The sequence below is a fragment of the Gorilla gorilla genome, chromosome 5, assembly GCF_029281585.2.
Source record: "Gorilla gorilla gorilla isolate KB3781 chromosome 5, NHGRI_mGorGor1-v2.1_pri, whole genome shotgun sequence".
NCBI lineage: Eukaryota > Metazoa > Chordata > Mammalia > Primates > Hominidae > Gorilla > Gorilla gorilla.
This window is the reverse complement of record NC_073229.2, coordinates 105,093,187-105,117,881: the sequence shown is the minus strand read 5'-3', so window position 1 is coordinate 105,117,881 and position 24,695 is coordinate 105,093,187.

Genomic DNA, 24,695 nt, shown 5'->3' with positions numbered 1-24,695 from the left:
GCGATCCGCTTGCATTGGCCTCCCAAAGTGCTGGGATTATAGGTGTGAGCCACTGAGTCTGGCTTAGAAACTTAAAATAATAATTTTTCTCTTCTAGAACAGGGCTTAGGGAACTTTTTCTGTAAATGGTCAGATGGCAAATATTTCAGGGATTATAGAACCCCACACAGTCTGTATTAGATATTCTTCTTCTTTTTACTTTTTAACATTTTTTAAATTTTCTAAAACGTTCTTAACATGGACCCATAGTTTTAAAGTCTCTGTTAGCCTCAAAGAATACATGGTTTAGAATTAGATTCATTTGCTAAATGTGCATATTTCACAATCAAATCTCAAATTGAATACAGTCGCAACAAGTTATTTTTGTTGAATTTAAAACAATATGGAATGAGCAAGACTTTGATCATTGTAATTGGGTATTTTAGGTAGATTTTGATTAAAATGGAAATTCTAAGTACTTTGAGCTCCCTTTGCCGGTAGACTTATCCTTTTCTGTCCTCTCCTGTAGTCCTTCCCTTCTTAAAGCCAGTGTGATGGACTTACCTGAGCCAGTTGCTTCACAAGGGGCATTCTGTTCTCCTTATAACCCACCCAACCAATTTTCATTATTCTCAAACCTATAGGCAATTTGACACCAATATAACCCGGGAAAAGTGCAGGATCTTCTCTAGAAAGATATAGCTTATAAACCAAAAAAACTGTAATATTTTGCAAATCCATATCAGCCAGAAATTAGGGAGTATGTATGTGGTTGGATTCTAAGAATGTTACACCATAGAGGAAAACTACATTTATTGATATAGGTGTCCTTAATCAAGATTCTTGATTTAATATATTAACACGAGCAGCTGGAAGTGATGCTAACAGATTATTAGTTTAGTTGACTGAATCTTGGTTTTAAAAATGGCTTTCATTTAGGTGGGCCCCAAAACTGGAGCTTAGCCAGGGAGGTTCTTGGCTTCTCACAGGAAATAATTTAAGGCCAAGCCTGTGGTGGTAGACAGAAATCTTGTATTGAATATATTGTTCCTTGTAGAGCAAGGCTAACTCATAGTGTGCTCAGAGTCAGCAATGTATGGGCTCTTGGAAATAGTATTCTACTCACTTAAACCCACTTTTAATTACATATAAAGTAAGGGGAAAGTCAATGCAAATTGAGGGGTGGGTTATTTAGAACTTTCTAGGAAAGGGACAGTAACTTTTCAGTTATTTCCATGGAAAGGGATGGTAACTTCTGGGTTATTGCCATGGCATTTGTAAACTGCCCTGGCACTAGTGGGAATGTCTTATGCCAAAGAGCCATGAGGGCAGCTGGGGATCTCTTTTGTTGACATTTGTAGGTTTCTGCCATGTTTCTTACCTTTTCTTGTCTGGATCAGATTCTGTTTTGGTAAGTAGCGTAGTGATCAGAAAACAAGTCATGCCCATCTTGTACCTCACTTTCCCCTCAGAAATTATTCTTTTTTTTTTAATTTTAAGGGGGCTACAGAAACGTGGTGATCCATCTTCTGTTGTTGCTTTTTGCTGTTCTCATAGGCATAACCCCTGCCTGGCATTGAAGGAGTAAACATTTTTGGATACCTAACCCAAGGGGTCCAATGGCACGATGTCTTTGTTTTGCGGTCAGAAGATGGGATGGATTAGATGGCTTGTGTTAGTATCATCTTTATGTGGAAACTAGAATATATAAACTTTACTAGGAAATTAAACAAGAAAATTAAAATAGAAGAAAGAGGAAAAAATAGCATTTCTGTGCTCACCTACCGCATCACATAATGTATGCATTTGTGAAATAACAACCTTAAGTCTTTAAAAGTTTATAAGTGTAGGTTGTGGTGTCCTCCACTTACGCTTGCATGGACTCATATGAAACAGGTTTAATCCTGGACAAGTGTATCCAGTTAGTGATTTCCTTAAGTTTAGCAGCAGTGAAAGTATTTAATAATACCTGATAAGAGCTCTTTATTTTAATTGTAATTTATTTTCAGGGGCTTTAAGAAAGGTTTTAGTAAGATTAAGTCTTTTGGTTGGAGGCAATATTTTATTTTTATATCTTGAAGGGCCTTGTGAACCTAGCCTAAATGTTAAAGGGAATATAGTCAGATGTGTCCAACCCTCTGTTTTCTTCATGGCCTAAATTAGATTGTTTTAGATTTCTTTGGGATTTCCGCTGGCCAAAAGACTCAGAGCCAAAGGACCTGTATCCAATTAAACATATTAGGCCATATGGGAATGGAGGTGGGCAGGCACTCATTAACCCTAAAATCCCTTTTTTAAGAGTCAAAAACTGAAAGCCAAAATTAAGGTTATATATTAAGAAAAACCAAGAACATAGAATTAAGTTATATTGAGGGAAAACACTGCTCCCATATACCTTTAATACAAAATACTTTAGCATTAGGCCACAATAATAGAACCAGAAGAGAAAATGTCAGAGGAGCAGACCAAAAAAAGCTAAAGGAGAGAGATATATGAATCTGAAATTGTAAAAAAGAGATACCAGAATTGTAAAGCAAAATTTTCTGGTAATTTAGCAATTAATATCTCAAGAAAATTTGATTTTAACATGTCGATCATTTTTAAGAAAGTCTATTATAAACAATATTTTAAATTACTGCTAGCTTAATTACACACAAGATTTCTTTCATAAATGCAGCTTATGAATGTTATTACAACTTACATTGACTACTTATAATATGCTTGGACATTTTGAATTATTCTATATATTTTTTTAAAAACAGTCATTTTATTTTAGGACAAAAATGTACTAATAAGATTCTTTTTATATAAATTTTTAAATAGTCTTTCTGTCACATGCATCCGTGTGAAGAGAGCCCACCAATAGACTTTGTGTGAGCAACAAGGCTGTTTATTTCATCTGGGTGCAGGCGGGCTGGGTCCAAAAAAGGAGTCAGCAAAGGGTGGTGGGATTATCATTAGTTCTTATAGGTTTGGGATAGGCAGTGGAATTAGGAGCAATTTTTTGCAGGCAGGGAGTGGCTCTTACAAAGTACGTTTTCAAGGATGGGGAGAATATTACAAAGTACCTTCTTAAGGGCCGGGGAGGATATTACAAAGTACCTTCTCAAGGGTGGGGAGGGTGTTATCATACAAAGTACATTCATAAGGGCAGGGGAATATCACAAAGTACATTATTGCAAGGGCATGGAGGGTGTATTGTCACAGTCAATTGATCAGTTAGGGTGGGATGGGAATAGTGGAATGTCATCAGTTAAGGCAGGAACTGACTATTTTCACTTCTTTTGTGGATCTTCTGTTGCTTCAGGCCATCTGGATGTATACATGCCGGTCACAGGGGATATGATGGCTTAGCTTGGGCTCAGAGGCCTGACACTTTCTTCAAAAACATTTTATCCATAATTATTTATGTATTTTTCATTTACTGGTTTCTTATATTTTGAACCTCCACATTAATAATTTCTAAAATTAACAAAAATTATTCTTTTTTCCAATAAAGAATACATTTATTTGTCATATTTTATATAAACTTAGGAAGCAAGAAATCCTGAACTGCCCACCAGCCATTAGCATTCTAGAGATGAGAATTATTTCATAATTATAGGATTTTTAACTATACATGAAGCTGACTAAGCCATTTTTTTACCATTTAAAAGCCTATAAAGTGATTTATTTAGGTAAAAATCTTAAATTTTAGAAGACACAATATTCTCTTGGAATTTATACATTTATGCTAGTCTTATCTGTTTAATTTATGAGCACTCTTTTATAAGCCAATTTGACAGCATGCTAGACATAATATATATCACAATATCTGTATATACATATAAACAACGTTAAACAAAGCAACCTATACAAAACAGCTGGATCTAACTTATTTATAAAATTGGGACATATCTATCTGGCCAAATTTTGTTTGCCCTGATATGTATGGAAGATAGGAAGAGACAAGGAAGGGGATCCTATAACACTACATAAGGAAGGCAGGGGGCAAACTGTATTGCTCAAGGCAAGACCTGAGTCTCTGAGCCACTGGAGAGCTCACCCACTAGCAGAGAAACCAAAGAAAAATGTTTAGGAGGCCACTTGTCTGCCACTGTGGGAAGCTGTCCATTGACTCAAGGGCCTGAAACCCTCAGTAAACTTACTTGAGCAAGGCAGCTTGTTTGGGCTAGTAGAAGGTTAGCTCTTGTATTAATGGGGAGTTTTTCCTTTTTTCTCCCTCACCAGGAATGGTTAGGACATTCTCATTGCCAGTGGCTCTTTTGCTTATAGTAAGCACACTGATTCTGACTCAGGGGCTGGCAATTTGGGGACTCTTGTCTGGGCATCCCAGCTGCCAATCTTATAACAATGTTTTGGTAATTTTGGTTCATTTTGAGGTGGTAGGGGACTTAAAGCAACTATTAATGATTACACTTTTTGGCTATTTTTTTTTTCATTTATTTTGCCCTGCCGCTATTGTTGTAAACTTTAAAGACCACATTTAAGTTGGCTTATAGGGATTTAAGTTCCCATTGATGCTTTCTGTAGCTTCTTCCTAATACCGGGTGCACATTGAGTAATAAAATGTATACCCAGGATAGCTCGCCCTTCTGGGAAGTCTGGGTCTTCATTAATATATTCCCTGAGTGCCTCAAGTAAATGAGCCTGAAACAGAGTGAGATTCTTATCTTTTCCTTGTCTTATTTTTCCTACCTTGTCACAATTAACTAGCCTAACCACACCCTTTTTTTTTTTTCTTCTGCTTTTTCTCCATGGCGCAGCAAGCAGATGACAATACTTGCAAGTCATGAGAAGTTCAATGAAAGAATATGGTCAATTCAACAAATTTCTCTATAAACATTTTTGGATCTTTTGAAAACTGGCCAAATTTTCCTTCTATAAAGCCAAATCACACATAGAAAAATGACACATGTTCTCTATGTGTTTATTTTTATTAAATATCTCCTGAAATGGACACAGGTTTGATTTTAGAGGCTGATATGGGGCCCCATTTCTGGTGCTACTGGTCAGGTTTACTTTATCAGGAAGAAGTGGGTATAGGCTGGGGCCAGTTGGATAAAGGGCAGGGGTGCTTGATGACTTCGGGGTGGAATCCTTCATTAGATAACTAGCAGGTTATCTGTCAGAATTGGGGGACTGAAGAGATGATGGCGGGGGTGTAGGCCTTTTAGGGGGAGCATCTAGGAGGAGATATCTTAAATGTGGCTTCTTGGGGCCAGGCAATAACATGAGCCAGTAAAGGGTCATAAGAGCCCATGTCTAAGGGACCTTTTTCTATTTTTCTTTTCTATTTTTTTACAGAATAAATTCAATATAAAATATTATTATAACATAAATTATCATTTTTAGGCCAATGTGTTGGTTTTCTAATTTGTATTGGACATAAACATTGTCACAGTAGAAAATGAGGTTTTTTTGGTCTTGTTTTGTTTTGTTCTAATGAAATTTGAATTTGTTCCATTAGCCTACAAGACACCCTAGTAGTGAGTCCTCCAGGATGCTCATTATTTTTTACTGGACACAGAAAGTTTTTAAGTCTAATTAGAGGGAAATCAACTGGGCCCTTGCTATTTTTCCCTTTTAGATTTTCACTTTCTGCAAAGAAAGTATATGTATTAAGGCATTGTGAAAGTGAAAATATGAGAAAAGTATTTTTATTAAACTAAGTATAAAGGAAACATGTAAATAAAGTGACAATAAGAAAAGAAAATGCTGTTATGGAAAATGATAACTTTAGAGCAGAAATCAAGAAAAGCCAAGACCAGGATTCCCCTAGAGTGGATCTCCAGCCCACAATCTTAGAGGAAATGCCAGTGCCAAAAACCCCGGAGCATCTGGGGGCAGCCAACAATACCAAAGGCTGAAAACATGGAGTAACTGTATCAACCAACGAATGTCCCCACACCAAATGCTGAAAATCCTGGAGTATCTGGCAGGTGGCCAACTGTGAACCCCAAAGACCTGATTGAGGCAAGAGAATACCATGACTCTGGTGTCCCAGAGTCAAAACAACAGGAGATCTCTCACAATCAAATATCCTGCCTTAAATAATTGCCCAAATACAGTTAGCAGGGAGCTAAAGCAAAATCCCTTCGAACAAAACATACATTTTACAGCAGAAAATAAAATGGCCAACAGAAAAATAAATTGGCATTAGAGGATGAAGGATTGAGAGAAGGGGTGACAACAATGAAGTTGTTCAAGTGTGTTTTTCTCTAGGGCACCCAAATAGCAGGGGACATTGAATTGACTACTTAGCTAAAGGTCTCTTTACCTGGTTCACTCAATACTGTGGGAGTTAGAGGTGACACTCATCTGCAAGGAGCCAAAATGGCATTTCCCATTCTCTAACTTGAGACTGACGTGAAGGTCTCCTCCCTAGGTTTCCCTGGCTTGGGCAGGCTTTGCTATTATGAGGAGATCACTGCACAGTCTTGTAACCAGCCAGCCAGAGAAGCAGTTCTCACACAAAGTAGAACTGTGGCCACTCACCCATCCACACAGCCCTACCACCTGTCAGGAAAGATATGGCTTTTAAGAGGATTTGGCTAGTGTTAAAACTCTTTCATGTTAACAGCTTTTTTTTTTTTTTTTTTTTTTTGAGACAGGGTCTCACTGTGTCACCCAGGCTGGAGAGCAGTGGCGAGATCTTGGCTCACTGCAAGCTCCGCCTCCTGGGTTCATGCCATTCTTCTGCATCAGCCTCCCCAGTAGCTGGGACTACAGGCGTCCGCCACCACACCCGGCTAATTTTTTTTTTTTTTTTTTTTTTGTATTTTTAGTAGAGATGAGGTTTCACCATGTTAGCCAGGATGGTCTTGATCTCCTGACCTCGTGATCTGCCTGCCTCGGCCTCCCAACAGCTCTTTACTGTTATAGCTCTGCAACTTTGCTTGTCATAGCACCAGTTGCCACCTTCCAGCTCTCTGTCTCACCAATTATTATCTCACTGACTCTCACTAATTGCCACCTCTTGTCTCCTCTTGCTATCTCATCAACTGTCAGTTGCTGCTTCTCACTGCCTTGCTGTCTTTCACTGTTTCTTGTTGTCTTGCCCCTCCACCAGTTAGTGATTGCTACCATCTCAGATGTCTTGCCATCTCTCTGCTGATTGTCACTCTCTTGCTATCTCACCACTGATCGCAGCCACCTCCTCTGTCTCACCTCTCTGCTGATCACCACTCTCTCACCATTTTGCCACTGATTGCCACTGTTTCATTGTCCTGTTAGTCACTCACTCATCTTTGTCCATTTGTGGTCACCAGATGATGCAGGACAGGCGAGCCTGAAAACGGGGGCTTAGCCTGAGAGGGTTCTTGATTTTGCCTAGGAAAGAATTCAAGAATGAGGCAGTGGCATTATACAGCAATATTTTATTAAACAATACTGCTCCTTGGAGAGTAACCTAACTCATAGATACTAATCCCAGATTCAGCACTGTAAGGGCTATTGGCAACTGTATTTATATTCAGTAAAATCCACTTTCAAGTACATCCATAGTAAAGGGCAAGTCAATGCAAATTGAGGGGAGGATTATTTAGAACTTTCTAGGAAAGGTGCTATATCTTTTCAGTCATTGCCATGAAATGGGTGGTAAGTACCCAGTTATTGCCATGGAATTGTAAATATCATGGTGCTGGTGGGAACATCTTTTGCCAACGAGGGATGCTACGAATTGCTTTTGTCATTATATGTTATTCTTGCCAGTTTTTTCACTTCCTCTGTCTGGATAAGATTGTGTTTTGGCCAGCAGGATGGTGATCTGAAAACAAGTCCTGCCTGTCTCCTATGTCATATTCACAAGTAAGACCTATTTTCCCTAAGGCATTAAGAAATTAAATAATAACAAAAGAGATACCATCCATAATATCTTCATGATGGCTGTCATCTATAGTCTAGGAATGATGGCAAGAGATGCTGCTATTGAAATGGACTCCCTGATTTGAATAAGGGCGATGGAATTCTGAAGCAAAGGAGTCCAGGTGACAATGACTAACCCCCAGAAACAATGCAAGCACCAACATTGCAATAAGCATAATGGATGGAGTAGAAATTAAGAGTATTTTGACATATAGGAATCTGAGAATAGTTTTCTTCTTTAGAGTAAGCTAAGAAAGGTTTAGCTTATAGATGATATACTATCTATATAACCAACAGTTGTTACGTCATCTATATAACCCCAAATCCCTAGGCATGGTAAGCAGATACCTTATTTGAACCACTATCATCTAAAGTCATGAGTTCCCACCCTGTTAGGAGTTATTTACAGAAGGGGAGTCTAGTCTCCATAAGAGAGTGCTACACAATAAGGCTGTCATGTTGTGGAAGCTCAGAATAATAATTCCCCAAAACACATTCTTGTCCTAATCTATGGAACCTTTGACTGTGTTAGTTTACATGGTGTATTAGTCCATTGTTTCATGCTATAAAGAAATACCTGAGACTGGATAATTTATAAAGAAGACGTTTAATTTGCTCATGGTTCCACAGGCTGTACAAGTGGGAAATTTCTAATTACGGCAAAAGGCAAAGAGGGAGCAGGTACATCACATGGCTAGAACAGGAGCAAGAGAGAAAGAGGGAAGGTGTCACACACTTTTAAACAACTAGATCTGGGAAGAACTCACTATTGTGAGGATAGTGCTAAGAGGATGATACTAAACCATTCATGAGAAACCACCACCATGATCTAATAACCTCCCACTTAAGCTCCCACCTCCAACATTTGGGATGACATTTAAGCATGAGATATGTGTGGAGACACAGATCTAAACTATATTCTGCCCCTGGCCCATCCCATATCTCATGTCTTCTCACCCTGCAAAATACAATTATGCCTTCGCAACTGTCCCCCAAATTCTTAATTCATTAAGCATTAACTCCAAAGTCCAAAGTCTCATCTGAGACAACCCTAGCTCTTCCACCTATGAGCTTATAAAATTAAACAAAGTTAGTTATTTCCAAGATGCAATGAAATTATACACATTGGGTAAATGCTCATATTCCAAAAGGAATCCAAAAATTCCAAAAAGAATTCCAAAAATCAGCTGCAAGAAAGGGGCTACAGGCTGCAGGCAAGTTTGAAACCCAGTAGGGCTTTAAACCTTAAATCCCCAAAATAATTTAATTCCATGTTCTACATCTAGGGCACACTGTTACAAGGGGTAGAATCCTAAGGCCTTGGGCAGCTCTGCCCCTGTGGCTTTGCAGTGTTTAGCCCTAGAGGCTGCTCTCACAGGTTGTTGAGCACCTGTGCTTAACACTGAGCATGCAAGCTTCCAGTGTATCCACCATTCTGGGGTCTGTAGGATGGTGGCCCTCTTTCCATAGATCCACTAGGCAGTGTCCCAGTGGGGACTCTCTGTGAGACCTCCAACCCCACATTTTCCATCCACACTGCCCCAGTAGATGTCCTCTGTGAGGCTTCCAACCCTGCAGCAGGCTTCTGCCTTGGCACTCAGACTTTCTCATATAACCTCTGAAATCTAGGTGGAGGGTGACAAGCCTTATTCAGTCTTTGCACCTGCAGGCTTAACACCATATGGAAGCTGGCTTATGATAGCTGTGCCCTCTAGAGCTGTAGCCTGAGCTGTGCCTGGGCGCCTTTGAGACTGGAGCTACAGTGGCTGGAATGTGGGGAGCAGTGTCCTGAGGGTGTGCAAGGCAGCAAGGCCCTGGATCTGACCCATAAAACGATTCTTTCTTCCTAGGCCTCAGGACCTGTGATGGGAGGGGCTGCCAATGTATCTGAAATGCTTTTGAGGCCAGTTTTCCCATTGTCTTAGATAATAGCACTTGGCTTCCTCTTAGTTATGCAAATTTCTTAGCAAGTGGTAGCTCCGCAGTCTGCTTTAATTTTTGTCCCAAAAAAAGTTTGTTTTTGTTTTTTTTTTCTCTGCCACATAGCCAGGCTGAATATTTAAAAGGAAATATTCTGCTTTCCTTTTAAATATAAGTTCCAACTTTAAGTTATTTCTATGCTCCCACAGATGAGCAAGGGCTATTAGAATCTCCCCAGCCACTACTTGAATGCTTTGCTGCATCAGATACCCCAAATCATCATTCTCAATTTCAAAGTTCCATAGATCTCTAGGGCAGGAGCACAACGCAGGCAAGTTCTTTGCTAAGGCATAGCAAAAGCGACATTTTCTCCAGTTCCTAAGTTCCTCATTTCCATCTGAGGCCTCCTCAGTTTGAACTTCATTGTCTGTATCACTGTTGAAGTTTTGGTCACAACTATTTACCCGGTCTCTAATAAATTCAAAGCTTTATTTCATCTTTCTATCTTCTTCTGAGCCCTCCAAACTCTTTCAATGTCTGCTTATTACCCAGTTCCAAAACTGTTTTCCCATTTTCAGGTTTTATAACAATGTCTCCCTCCTCAGCACCAATTTTCTGTATTAAGCTGTTCTTGCATTGCTATAAAGAAATGCCTGAGACTGAGTAATTTATAAAGAAAAGAGGTTTAGTTGGTTCACAGTTCTGCAGATATTATAAGAAGCATGATGCTATCATCTGCTTGTCTTCTGGGGAGGCTGCAGGAAACTTCCAATCCTGGAAACTTCCAATCCTGGCAGACTGTGTAGAGGTAGCAGGTACGTCACATAGCCAGAGCAGGATCAAGAGAGAAATAGGGAACGTGCCACATACTTTTAAACGACCAGATCTTATGAGAACTCACTATCACAAGTGCAGTGCTAAAATGATGGTACTAACCCATTCAAGAAAGACTACCCTTGTGATCCAATCACCTCCCAACAGGCCTCACCTCCAACATTAGCGATTACATTTCAACATGAGATTTGGTTGGGGACACAGATCCAAACCATATCACATGGCAAAGTGGAAGTAAAGTTGCAGATGGAATTAAGATTGCTAATTATCTGACCTTCAAATAGGAAGATGTTTCTGTGTGTATTCACTTATGCATTCATTCTATTCATCTATATATGTTCCAGATGAATCCAATATAACGACAAGAGTCCTTAAAAGTAGAAGTGGGAGACAGAATAGGGAGTCAGAGTTAGAGAGAGATGTGACAGGGAAGAATGAACAGAGGGATACAATGTTGCCCTCTATGAAGATGAAGGAAGGGATCCAGCAGTCAAGGAATGGGGCAGCCTCTAGAGCTGAAATAGGCAGGGAAAAATATTCTCTTCTAGCTCTAATGACACCTTTCTTTCAGCCTGGTGAGATCTATATCAGACTTCTAACTTACAGAAGTGTAAGATAATAAATTTGTGTTGTTTTAAGCCACTAAATTTATGGTGATTTGTTACATCAACAATACAAAACTGAAAAGTAATAACCAGACATTAAGGACACTAGCTCTGAATCAATGCTAATTTGAGGGAACAAAATAGTACTACATTTCATATGGAAGTTAGCTTAGTGATAAATGGAGCTTCAGTCTGAGTCTGTCCTATACTGGATCCAGTTAATAGACACACAGGATGGTTATTACTCTTTTATAAGTTCATAGTCATCTTATGTGATTAGCTCCATGGACTTTTGGAAATGTCTTGGATAAATATTTTCAGTATATATTGGTATTAGTTTTCTATTGAAGTTGAAATAGATGGACTCAGCAATGGAAATATAATCTAAAAACTGGTTTCCTGACTCATTGGCTAAGTAAGGGCTAAAGTGGTAGAAAGACCAAGTGGAAGTCTGTAAATTTACTCCTCCCTATCAAAATTCTGACCCAAATGCAATACTGCATCCATGAGTGAATTATAAAGAGAATAATTTACTTTCCTTGGTATACATTTTTATTGTTCTCATGAAGTGAAAATTTTAATTGCAAAGAAGTAAAAATAAATTGCCTTAGAAAAAAATGAATCACCATTGGAGGAAATGTAGTTACTGGTATGCTCAAACAAACACCATCTGATATACTCCCTTTGTCTCAACCCACGTAAATTATAATCTTTTCTTCCAAAGGGTGATTTTAGAAAGTCTTTTAAGGTAAGGGACATGATCACAAATTTTGAAAACCCAAGAGTTAACTATTTAAAGATATGTGTATTCTGTACATTTAAAAAAATTATCACCAAAAGTAGTGCAAATGCATTATTTACTTTCAAAGCAACATCAAAATAGAACACAACCATAATGCATGAACTTCCATGGGATAATATATAAGCTGTATCTACTGGAAAATCAAATCAGCATTCCATTCTATAAACTAAATAGGCAATTTGATATATATACATATATATACATATGTATATATACACACATACATACACATAGCATGCAATATAAAACAGAGAAGCCATCTGAAGACAAAGGAAAAAGATAATTCACCTACAAAATTAGATAAATAGTGACGAAATGATCATTTGAGCAGCAACGGGACGTTCTCAAATTCTAGCAGCTATTCAAGGTCTTAAAGCCTTAAGAAAACAGGAAAATAAGCTTCTTTTAAAGAAATATGATTCAAGCCAGCTATTGTTGTTGTAATCATTACTATTATGTCTTACTCTGTGCAAAGAAAAATTTTAGGTTTGTGGGAGGAAAAAAATGAATAAGGAATAAAGAAGACAGGAACATAATGTTTTATAATTTGATGCAGAATGTGTTAACATAATTGGAGAAAAATAAAGGATTCCAAGGCAGAGTGATAACATACCTAGCTTGAAGTCAGGAGAGATTTCTTACTTAAAAGTAGTACTTGTGGTCAGCATACACCTGGTTGATATTACTAAACCTGCAACAATGGTGAAAACTTGAATTCAGAATTATCAACAAAATTCATTACCAGCAAATGAAAGCAGCAATCCTCAATTTTTTAAGCTATAAATTATTTGGATAAAAATATCAAAACTCACTTAGAGTTAGTTGAAATTTCAAAATTAGTTGAATGGTATGTCCACAAAATAAAACAATGGAATTTAAAATATGCTTTTGCAAATGTCACTTCCAAGAATTCTAATATACCCCTTCTGACGTTTATTTCCTAGTTCTATTCCTTATTATTTAGGATCATAATATGGTATGAGTTCATGATAAATTGTCTGTGATTATTTACTCATCAAACATTTATGGGCAATTAATATTTTAAGGTAATATATAATTAAGAAAAGAATGATACTCAGATTTAGTATGAAAAATGTATAAATTTTTCTGTCTTTATATCTACCTATCAATCACTAAATGCCAAAAGAGAAATCTAGAGATATGAATATGCTACGAAATATTAAATGAAGAAAGTATTTTCAGATGTGAGTGTTATAATGGGCTTTGGGAATGTGGTAATATTTGAGCCTAACCTTGAGAAATGGGTATGAGTTGGTTTACAGAGATTTGAGAAGATATAGTTGAAAAGCCATTTCTGAAACTTTCTCAGAAACAACAGAAATGCCAATCACATCAAATTACATCAATAGGGAACTTCATGGAGACAGTTTTTTTGGAACGTAAACTCTGTGAATGGTAATGGGAATTATTTCTGGGAAATAAGATTTGAGCCAAATCATAAAGGTGTATGGTTTAAGTTTGCTTTAATTCTGTTTTCAGTAGCTGTTCACTCTCGGTGCTTTTATTTGGTTTGATATTGTTACAGGACAGTGACGTGAACAGATTGTGTTTCAGGATTCCTAATCTAGAAGAAAGTTGTAAAATACATTAAAGTTGTGAGAGACTGAAATGTAAATACTAGTTGGATGTTTATCACTGTATTCCAGTGGAATGATTACAAAACCTGCTTCTGTAAGCACTAACTGGGGCTGAATCAGTGGTAGAAAGGAGAGTCTGGGGCACCAGATTGGATGGGAAATCAAGGCAAGGGAAAGGAAAAAAGACAGTGATGACAGGGATTGCAAGACAGATATAGAGCATGGAGAAATATCCTGTTCCCCCGCTCTTTAGATCCCAGTTTTGAAAGTTTGCTCCCTCCACTCTCTTTTCATCATCGAATGAAGTTCTAAAACTCTCTGAAGCCTCTGGGTTTTGATGAGAAATCACTGGTGTTTCCTTGCCATTTGTCAGTAGATCTATTGACTGTCAAAGTTAAAGAAACCTAATCTGGCAATTATGTAAGCCTCCCATTTTTAGATTCTCTGAGAATACTAATGTTCAGAGAAATTAAGTAAACCATTCAAGAATTAGCTATGTGACATATCTAATTATTGGCAACTTTCAAATGAAAACCTAAATCTCTAGGCTTGCCAGTCTACTGCTGTTATTAATTTTGCCTATAACTAGCTTCATTCCTCATTCTGCATCTGGATTTATCAATGGACCTGTGACGAGGGAAACAGAAGCAGTGTGTGGAAGTGTGATGCCAATGGAGACACAGTTTGTAAATACAACACTGAGCACGCAGCTGAGACACAGATGGTAATTTTACAGATGATACTTAGCTTCCACCTGCCTGATGGAATCGATATAAACATTGATATGTCCTCTCCATTTATAAGCTCATATTTTTTGGGAAAAGTATTATGGGGCAAATACATTATGTTTATGAAGCAGCTACTTCAACTGTCCCTTGATATGTCTCCCAAAATTATTCTTTAACAAAACCAGGAAGGCCTCAGTCATCAGTATTAAGCTTATAGTACTCAGTAACACTTAGATCCTGTATCTCCAAAGGATCCACAGACTGACCATCTGTAGTTACGTGAATCATAGATAAGAACAGAAGAGTGTAGCATATAAACTCAAATTATATCTAACAAAGAAAACTCTCTTTATATAGACTCAAACAATGGTTAAATATAATGCAAACATAGTGGTCTCTGTGTTTGTTAGAATTACTTGGCTCTTTTGATCCTGTCAGATAAAAGCTAAACATCATATGTGAGTAATGTCCTCTCTACTTTGAACAGAGAGGTAGACAGGCCAGAGAGGTAGACAGGCCAGAAAAGCACATGTAAAGGCCTAATTAAGGGAGGAGGGATGACTCAGTCATCTGTGCCTAGAGACTTTCTGCAGTTAATGTTAGTGCAAACCTACTACGACACTCCACAACTGAGTCAGTAATAATTTGTGGTTAACAGTGTCCACAGATTCTACTTTAATCAGAATTCACAAAGGTGAAGTGTTTATTGAAAGAGGACTATATACACAAACCCTAAGTTAGATAGAAGCAGCCAATGAATCATCCCTTTCCCCTCACACTGTCATATCCCAAATAGAGCATATCTTTTGAAAGAATATAAAAGACTCAGGACATACCAGAATGCCTCAGAGTGTGACTGCCTAAGTTTAAATTCTGGGTTTTTGCCATTTACAGGCTTTTTTCTCTTGTTATGTGGGAAAATTTACTAAGCTTATTTTTTTCTCTGTTAAAAATAAGGAGGGGGGCTACAACTATTTTGCATATCTGATGAAAAGATTACATGTGAAATGTCTAGCTAGAAGCCTAATAAATAATAGACACTCAAGAAATTATACTAAATTGTAGCTGCTATTATCACCTAGCATTTTATAGTAGCGTAAACCTTTGGCTCCCAAATATTATTTATTCTTTCTTTCATACAATCTGTATATAAGCAATGAGAATTAAACATCATAAATCTGGAAATAATAATAAAACACCATCTTATTCCCTTCTCTCTGACAGGGAAACGTTCCTCAATTCCTAGAATTAGGCCTACATTCTAGTTTTCACAATTTGCGGGTTTATAATTTGAGAAAAAGTGAATGAATACAGATATTGAGAAAGAGAAATAAAACTACTTGTGGAACTATGATACTAAATTATTAAAATTCACTGATTTGTTTAATCCACTTTTTAAACATCAAGAGACCTGCAAATCAGTCACAAATAGGCCACAGTCCCTGCCTTTGGGGAAGTCACAAGTTATCAGGGAAGCAGAAACCTAAATAAACAAACTACACACATGTTTATGGGGGGAGATAAACAAAAAGAGACACAGATACAGTGAGAGAAAGAGGAAAAGAGAAAATAAGAGGATGTAGGAGAGAGAAATAGAGACAAAGAGACAGAAACAGAGAGGATGGAAGGGAAAAGAAAGATGGTGAGAGAGACAAAGTAAGAGGAGACACGGAGACACAAAGATACAGACAAAGAGGAAGAGAGATTGAGATAAATAATACAAAATGGTTTACAAAATGTTATAAAAACACTCAAGATAGAGCAAGTTTCTATTCAGGCACCAATTCTTCAAACCTTCCTTGTCAATGTACTTTTTTAAAAAATACTTCCTGATAGAACATTACCAAAAATAACTCCAAATCATTAACTGCTTTCACCCAAATTCAACTATTTCCATTTTATTCTATCTAAAATTATTTTTACCTGGGGAATCCAGTGAACAATGAAAGAACCTACTTGGGAGGAATTTTAAAATATCCTGGGTTACTTCAGACAAATATTTACTAAACAATTAACATAGGTACATGAACAGTTTAACCTAGAGTACATGAACAATTTAATAGCCTGAGTCTTATACAACAAAAGGTATAATTGTTGACTGTCTTTTTAGCATTCCTTTTGAATTTTGTCAAAACGAACTTCTCTGGACTCTGCTTCTCTGGGCCTCTAGGAGACTCCAGCATGATCCTGACTACTCTGGCTCAGCTTTCCTACATCAGGCTCATGATGCTGGTGATGGTGGCTGCTGGTCAGAAGTGGCCACACACTCTACCTCGTCTCAGAGGTCTGGGAGGGGTTTCTCTGGCTTCCAGCAGCCCCCTCAGAGGTCTCTTTGTCTACTCCCTGAAAGAAAGACTCTTCCCCCTCACCCTTCCCACCACCACCCCCCCGCCAGCCCCAGCAAGACCCTTAAGAAATCTTTTTAGAACACTGTCTTCCCAGGAAGCCCATTAATCATCTGGCAGTGGTCTTTTCCTGTTTACTACTTCAAAACTTTGTCTACCAAGTGCCAAAAAGCTGTCAGCCTTAAGTTGTGTTTTACAACTAGATGCTGATGGTTGGGACTAGAAAACCCTCAAATACTTTCCTGCCCACTAAAGGTGGGCTATAGACCCTGGAATACAGAAAGTCCTTGTTCTCTGAGGGTCATTTGTAGTAGGAAGAAAACTATGTAAATTGTTTAAAATAAGGAATAAAGTAATTTTAAGAGAGCAAGTGATCTTTTATCTTAAGGCAAACTAAATTAATATGAAGTTTGTTTTATTTTATATTTAATAACATTCAAAATAGAATTGAAATTCTAACCTAATACTTAGAATACGCAAAAATAAAAAAGAATCAGTCACATGTTGTATCAAAACTCTGAATGACAACATCCTTCATTTTATAATTCATCTTTACAACAGGATCATAAAGAGTGCAAAAATATTTGATATCTTCATGAGTTTCCCCAGCGGCTTCTTTTAACTATCTGATTATCAAATCATTATCTTTACAAAATTCCATCTTGTCATCATTCTTGTTATTTCCTCTTATTTAGTATTAAGCAGTCTATGCTGATTCTAATTTGTCAGTGGTTTTGCCTGTGGTTTGATGAATTCTCCGATACAACATTGCAAAAAGCATTTTCATTTGTAACTGATTTTTGTTGTATTTGCATTGTATTATTTTGTGTTTACAATAACCAAAAATTAGTGAGATGATAAGTAAGGCATAGGTATTACTACTTAGTTCTGAATTGGGGAATTAATTTTATAAAGAATAAGTTTGCTTGAAATATTTTTCCATGGTGATGCCCTTCATCAATTATATCTCTTCTAATTGGAAAGACATGGATAAAAATATTTAGATGATGAGGACACTTGTATTATCTTTGTATTGCTCTTTGTAATTGTTAGCCCAAACTTTTATCCATAATTGTTCCAGGAGAGTGTCCATATGTCACCTAAGAGAAACAAAGTTACTTGATTGCCTGGATAGTTTTTAATGTAGTACATCAGCAATGAGACATTATCATGTCATTGAGTGAACCTTGCAATTCTGATCCAAGGCATGCAATTTATTGATATTATTGTAGTTGCCTCAGGACTAAGGGAGGTGCATTGCTTAAACTGCTCGTACCTCTAAGGGACAACTATGGAGCATCGGAATTGAGGTATTGTCATAGACAACCTGGTCTATCCTTGGTAGAAATGTAGTCTGAGTGGAAGTTCCTACATGGCACAATCCTGATTCAGGGAGCTCCGTTTGAATCAGAGAGAAGTCCAATGAGCTAAGGGTCCAGAAATCTGGATTATAATTAGCCTCTCCTCTTCCACTAACTAGGAGTGTAATTTCATAAAACCTTCTGTAATCCCTATTATTTCAGTTTCTCTTCCAAATAGGATAACATCCCAATATCTTTTATTCTTGTAGCAGGCTGAATAATGACCCCTGAAGATGTCCGTGTCCTAAATCTCTGGAAACCTTTAATATGTTACCTTATATGTTAAAAGGCATGTTGCAGATGTGATTAAGGATCTTGACATGGGGAGAGTATCCTGGATTGTCCAGGACAGCCCAGTGTAAAGGCCCTTATAAGAGAGAAAGAGGAGAATTTGAGTAAGTAGCGGGAAATATGAGCACGGAAGCTAGGTGGAGGGATCTGAGGAAGGAGCTATGAGCTAAGGAATGTAGGCAACCTCTAGAAACCGAAAAAAATGCAAGGAAATGGATTCCTCCTTTAAGCCTCCTAAGGGAACATGTCCTAGAGATATCTCAAATTTACAATTCCAACTTCCAAAACTATGAGGAAATTATGTTGTTTTAATCCACTAAGTTACTGATAATTTTTACAAGAGCAATACGGAGATGAATGGGACAATAAGTAAGAGATTCTTGGGAAAAGTCAAAAGAAGTGTTTAAAAGCAAAATGTTTAAAAGCAGAGCAAAGTAGGTCCCTTATTCTGATCATGGGTAATTAATAAAATTACATAAATTACAAACACTTATCAACCAGGAGATTGGAATTGGTTTCTCAATTACTATATTCATCAAAGCAAGTGAAGAAAGTACAGTCAGAGTTGGCATGGATGTCCCAGCTTTTCTGATTATATCACAAAGGCCTCCAGGCGCATTCTATCTCATTACCCCTATGATCTTCAGCCATCAACTATGTTGTCACATTTTCCATATCTTTTCCCTTTTGCCCCATCTACTCTGACATGTCTTTCTCCTTTATTAAAATGGCGTCTGCTGCACTTTGTCAGGGAAAAAAAGAAATAGCTAACAACACTAAAAAGAACCTGTGGTTGTAACATGTCATGACAACTTTGTCAGTTGTATAAGCAGCTAGTCCTACATGTGGAGAGAAAAAATTAAATGAGAGTAAGGGATAATTTGAACATATCGTAAATATTCATATTCCAACTTTGGGAGTCCAAAAATGAAATGAATCTCCCATGTTAGTCATTTTCTGGGCCTCGTTTATTTGGCTACAAAATAACTGATTGTAAAGCCAAACAGTCTAAATCTGGAAGTTCAAATGTCATACATAAAACTTATTAAGGACAGAAATTATTACCTTGAGTACTGTGTATAGTCCCTGGACTTACTAAGTAAATGTTTTTTTGTCTGGAATATTCATATAGAAAATCCCACTCAACAGCAATCCCTTTAAATTCTATATTTAAACTAGGAATAATTAGATTTATTTCACTATAATTTAAACATGACAGACAACATATAAAATTTAGTATTAATATTTATGTTTATATTCTTCCCTTAATATATTCTAATTTTTAAAAATATGACTTGTAACAGTCGTCACTCATAATAATAACTATGGAACATCAGCTGAGATCTATTAACATGAATATCAGCTTACCCTGTCAGATATCACACATTCAGTACAGTTCAAAGAAGTCTGAGAAAGGAATGGATAATATATAATCAAACATGTTAAGAGAAATCAAGAGTAATTGGAACCATTTTAATTACAATAAATTTCCCCACAATACCCTAAATGGTAAAATATTCAGCAAATATGTTGGGAAGAAAATAAAAAACACAATTCTAAATCTTACTGTTTTGAATAGTGTATAAGGTATACATATATATCTCTCATATTAGTTCTGTTTCTGTAAAGAACCTTGACTAATACAATGACTATGTTAGCATTATTTAATTAACAATGAAGAAACAAAGCAAATCACAGTATTATATTCCCAGGTTCAGTTCTGTACTGTTTTTGGAACAATCTCATATTTCTCTAAGATATCACTAAAGGTATTATGAAAAAAACTAGAAAACAAAAATATTTATTCTGCTGCATCACTTTTGTACCCCATCCCAATGTGGCATTTTGAAATCCAATCTATAAAATCAAACTCGGGAAGTCTGCAAAACTTAGAATGATTCTAAACTACTTCCTCTGTAGCATTTTTTGTTACTATAAATATCAACATAGGATTACTTACTCTACAATAATATTTATATATCTTACACCTCTCAATAGACAGCAATAAGTTGCTTGATTATAGCGGTAAGTTGAGTTAATAAAAAGAGTTTAAGAATCTAATAGCCTAATTTTTATTAGAAAAGCTTTATCAATTGTTACCAATTCTATCATTTTTATAAACATCTAAAAAGCATACAACTGAAAATGTTTGTATAGTCCCTGATGACTTGTTTAGCTTTGTTTATTGTTATAAGAAGATACACTATACCTTTTTATTTTTTGGTTGTTGTTACAAAACAACCATTTTCATATTTAGTTTCTGTTACCTCTTCTGTTTTTTCCTGAACCAGATCACTTGGTGTATGCATACAGGCTCCAAATAACTATTTCTACTGTATCCTGGGACATTTGCCCCTGTGCTACCTTTGGAATTTTTTTCTTCACTCTTGAGATGAGGAATGATGTTAATTCTTTTCACCTGTGCTTGCTTCTGTCCATGTAAACTCTCTCTGTAATCCAATATTATGCCCTAACTCCAGTGCTTAGCAAAGGAAAACTTCATTTTCATTAAAATCCATTATTGTCTCTGTAAAGATAAAAGAATTTCAGACTGACTTTGATATGCTTAGCTCAAAACATGAATGTTTCAGTTCACACATTTACTAAAATTTAAATGTTTGAACAATACTATTTCCCAGAAAATATCTGTGAAATGTAAACGTGACTTACGTAGTTTAAGCAACCAAAAAGAATAAAGTAAGTTTGTTCCAAATGTCAAAACGCTGTCCCAAACGTTCTTATCTCTAAATATAGTTGTTTTCCTAGCTCACCCTTTTGCTAAAATTTATGAGTATGAACAATGAACTTTTCTGGAGAACTTCATGGTAATGCAAATGCTGTTATGTAATTTAAGCAAACAAACAGAATAAGATGGGTTTTCTTCATAGTCAAAGCAATGTAGCACTTAGGATAATATTAAACAGGAAAAACCAAGAAAGAAAAAATGAAAGAGTTATAAGAACTCGGGCCTGTCCTCCCTTGATGAAATATGTAATAAGCTTGGGCATTGAGAAGTGGAAAATTTTTTAGTATGATAACAGAAAAAATGTATGATACTATACTAAAAATAATACATTTGGTATTAGTATGGTATTAGTCTAAATTTTTTTTTCTCATTTAACCATCAGAATACTTACAAGAGTTAGGTACAGTGATTATTCCCATTTTATAGTTGAAGCAACTGAGAAACAAAGGTGGTTAATTGGCTCAAGGATATATAGCTAGTAAGTACCACGGCCAGGATCTTCTCCAGGCATTCTGTCCTCAAAGCCTTTGCTCTGCATAAGATTTATGAAATTCAATAATCTCCCAATAAAGGAAGAGGTAAAGATACAAGTTTTTCATTTATATTCAGATACATAATATGTTTCTTGTTTTCTTAAGACAAAGTGAGAAAAAAAAAGTGACTTTCAGACTTTTAAGTCACAAATGTTACCATATCACCAATTAGACTACAATTTCTTCATGTCACCCTGTGGGCTTAGTGAATTGGACTATGCCTGGAGGTCACCTGTGTAGCAGCTGCAATAACTTCCACTGATAAAGGGACCTTTGGAGTTTAAGGCAGTTACAACAGGGTAGGTGTCATCTTTCAGTAAGATGACAAACTTCTTAAAAGGGTTATGTGGGAGGTTAATGACAGGAGTCCTACAGAGCCAGAACCTTCTGTTCAGTATCAGCCAATACAAACCTTTCTCTCAGCTGGCTGGCCTCTCCACTGTCCCCTATAAAGGGTATGAGAATTACTATTCTTGAGCTTTCTCTTTTATTGTTGATTAACTCATTTCTAAAATATATGGCAATCTTTATTTTATGATAAAATGAGGGCCTTTGTTACCTCAATAAATAAACTCCCTTGAAAAAGTGCAAAATAAGAATACCATGCTAAATATAGGTCATAGAATTGTATGCTAAAGTAAGCCACATTAGAGTAAAAATATGTTCACCGCAAAATAAAATATATGGGAGAAATATGAATTTACTGGAGATATAAGCTTTATGTTTTAATAACTTTATCACACACTGCTTAACTATTCATTGTACATCATTCTTGCTGAAGATTTACAAATAATGCAATTTTTAAAGAAATATCATCACAGTATCTGAGTAATTTATTACAATATTTAGAAAGTCTTTGCTCCTAAAATAACTGAACTGTAAACACAATTGCTTAACAAGAGAAACATCTTCACTCCAAATAATGAAAAGAGGTGAGAGGTGAGAGTCGTTAAAAAAAAGGTAAGAAAGAATATTTCAGGAGGTGAAAATAATATTAAAAATGGAAATTAAATGTTTACCTCCCCATCTTACCTCCTGCAAACTGTTCTGGAGTCTTTTGCATGTATATATGTCTAAAGGTTATCCAGAGCCTCACTAGATAGTCACCTGAGAGCCTGACCATTCAGTCCCTCCACCTTTAGCATAGCACATAATATCTGAAGCAAAGTTGCTCAGAAAAAAAAAAATACAAATATATATATAAAATCAAATGAATAATATCTGTTTTTCTCAAATATAGGACTTGTATTCAGTGGCAAAATATATCAATTTTATCCAAATTGATAGATTATATAGGATCATAGAATTTTAGAACTGAAAATAAGCACATGAAGTTTCTTGATGTCTAAGATAATTTTAGATTGTAGAAGAAAAGTATGATCTGAGAGAATCTGAATCCAGCTCTCAGGTTGTTGGGTTCTTTTTTCTCAATTATTTGCGTTTTTCTGATATTTCAAAATTCAACATTTCCTTTCTTTTTGTACTGGTATGACTCCATTCAGTCTGCTTACCAGATGCCTCTCAGGCTGGCCTGTAATACTACTCAGTGTGGAAGTATTTCCTATTATACTAATTCAGTGAGTACCAATTGTAGGGAAATTATGGCTCAATGGCAACAGAAATTTCAGAGAAAGGTATTCAAATAACAGTAATTAGTTTTCTAGAGCTTCCATTTTTAATTTTTTTAAACTTTTATCTTAGGTTCAGGGTACCTATGCAGTTTGTTACATAGGCAAATAGCATGTCATGGTGTTTTGGTGTACAGATTATTTCACCGCCCAAGTAATATTTATCTTTAGAACACATTCAGAAAGCTCATCTAACTGAAAGATACACTGCTGTTAACTTTAAATGTAATGGTTTAATTGAAGGGATGTTAGGATGAGGTTCAAGGACCTACAACAAATACATCAACTTTTCCTGTTATTATACCGATAATTTCATTCTCCTGGATTTCTATAGCATTAAAATTCAATCACACTCAAGACACGTCATTCTGCAAATACATTAATTATCATTTAAAACCTTATGGAGGGTTACTAATCATCACTTCACACCAACTCTGGGACTTGGTACTAAGCACAAAAGAAATACTTAGGGTGTGAAGAAAATATGACTAGAGGTAGTTTAAATACACCAAAGATAAAATTAACTCAACTGGATTTGAGCTGTTCCTCTTCAAACTCCATAAACTTTTGTACAAATTTATGGAATTTATTTGTATGGCAGTTACATGAGTGTTTTATATTCCTTTTTAGCATGTGTCATCTGTGAGGGTAGGAATGGTGTAAATGTTTCTATTTGTTTCCTTAGGTCCTATTCCAAGCTTTGTATGAAAGAAATGATCATTTTATGTTTGTATATTCAGTTTTGCTTTCAGCATCATTATACTTGTTAAGAATACTCTTTGGTCATATTTAGGATAAAAAAGGAGCAAGCAATAGTCCATAGAATTGTGCTAATTAATTGCAAAAGCACCAATATTCTAAAAAAAATCAGTCATAATGTATAGCAGCATCCATTTTGTTTCTTATTTCCAGTTATGATTCAAAAGAAAAAGGCAATGAAATCTGGCTTTTTGTGTGCTACAGTTTTCACCCACGAAGCTCCATACTTCACCAGCAACCTCTTACAAACCACTAGTTTCTGGTTTTATTTAATATGTTCAAATCAGATTAAGCAGAACTCAGTCCCATTCCAGCACATCAGGCACAAAATGTCTCTTTGATCTTTCTGCCACTTTTAAGAAACATCTGCATCTTTGTAAAAAGGCCTAGCAGGATGAGCCAAACATTTGAGAATGGACATAGCCACGTGCAGGGAGATAGAAAAAATTATTAGGGGAACTGACTCTTTGTTAGATTCCCAGAGACCAGAAAGAAGGATGACAGTGTCTGGGGCTTATAAACATGAAGTAATTTCTCTGAGTTGGACTTCAGAGGTGACCCATTCTATCAAGCTATTAAACAAGATAAACAGAATGGTAGGACTGGTTTTAAGGTTATCCAAACATTCACTTCACAAATAAGGAAACTTACAACCCCAAAAGTTCATATTTGTACATTGCCCTTTTCTATTTTTTAAGGT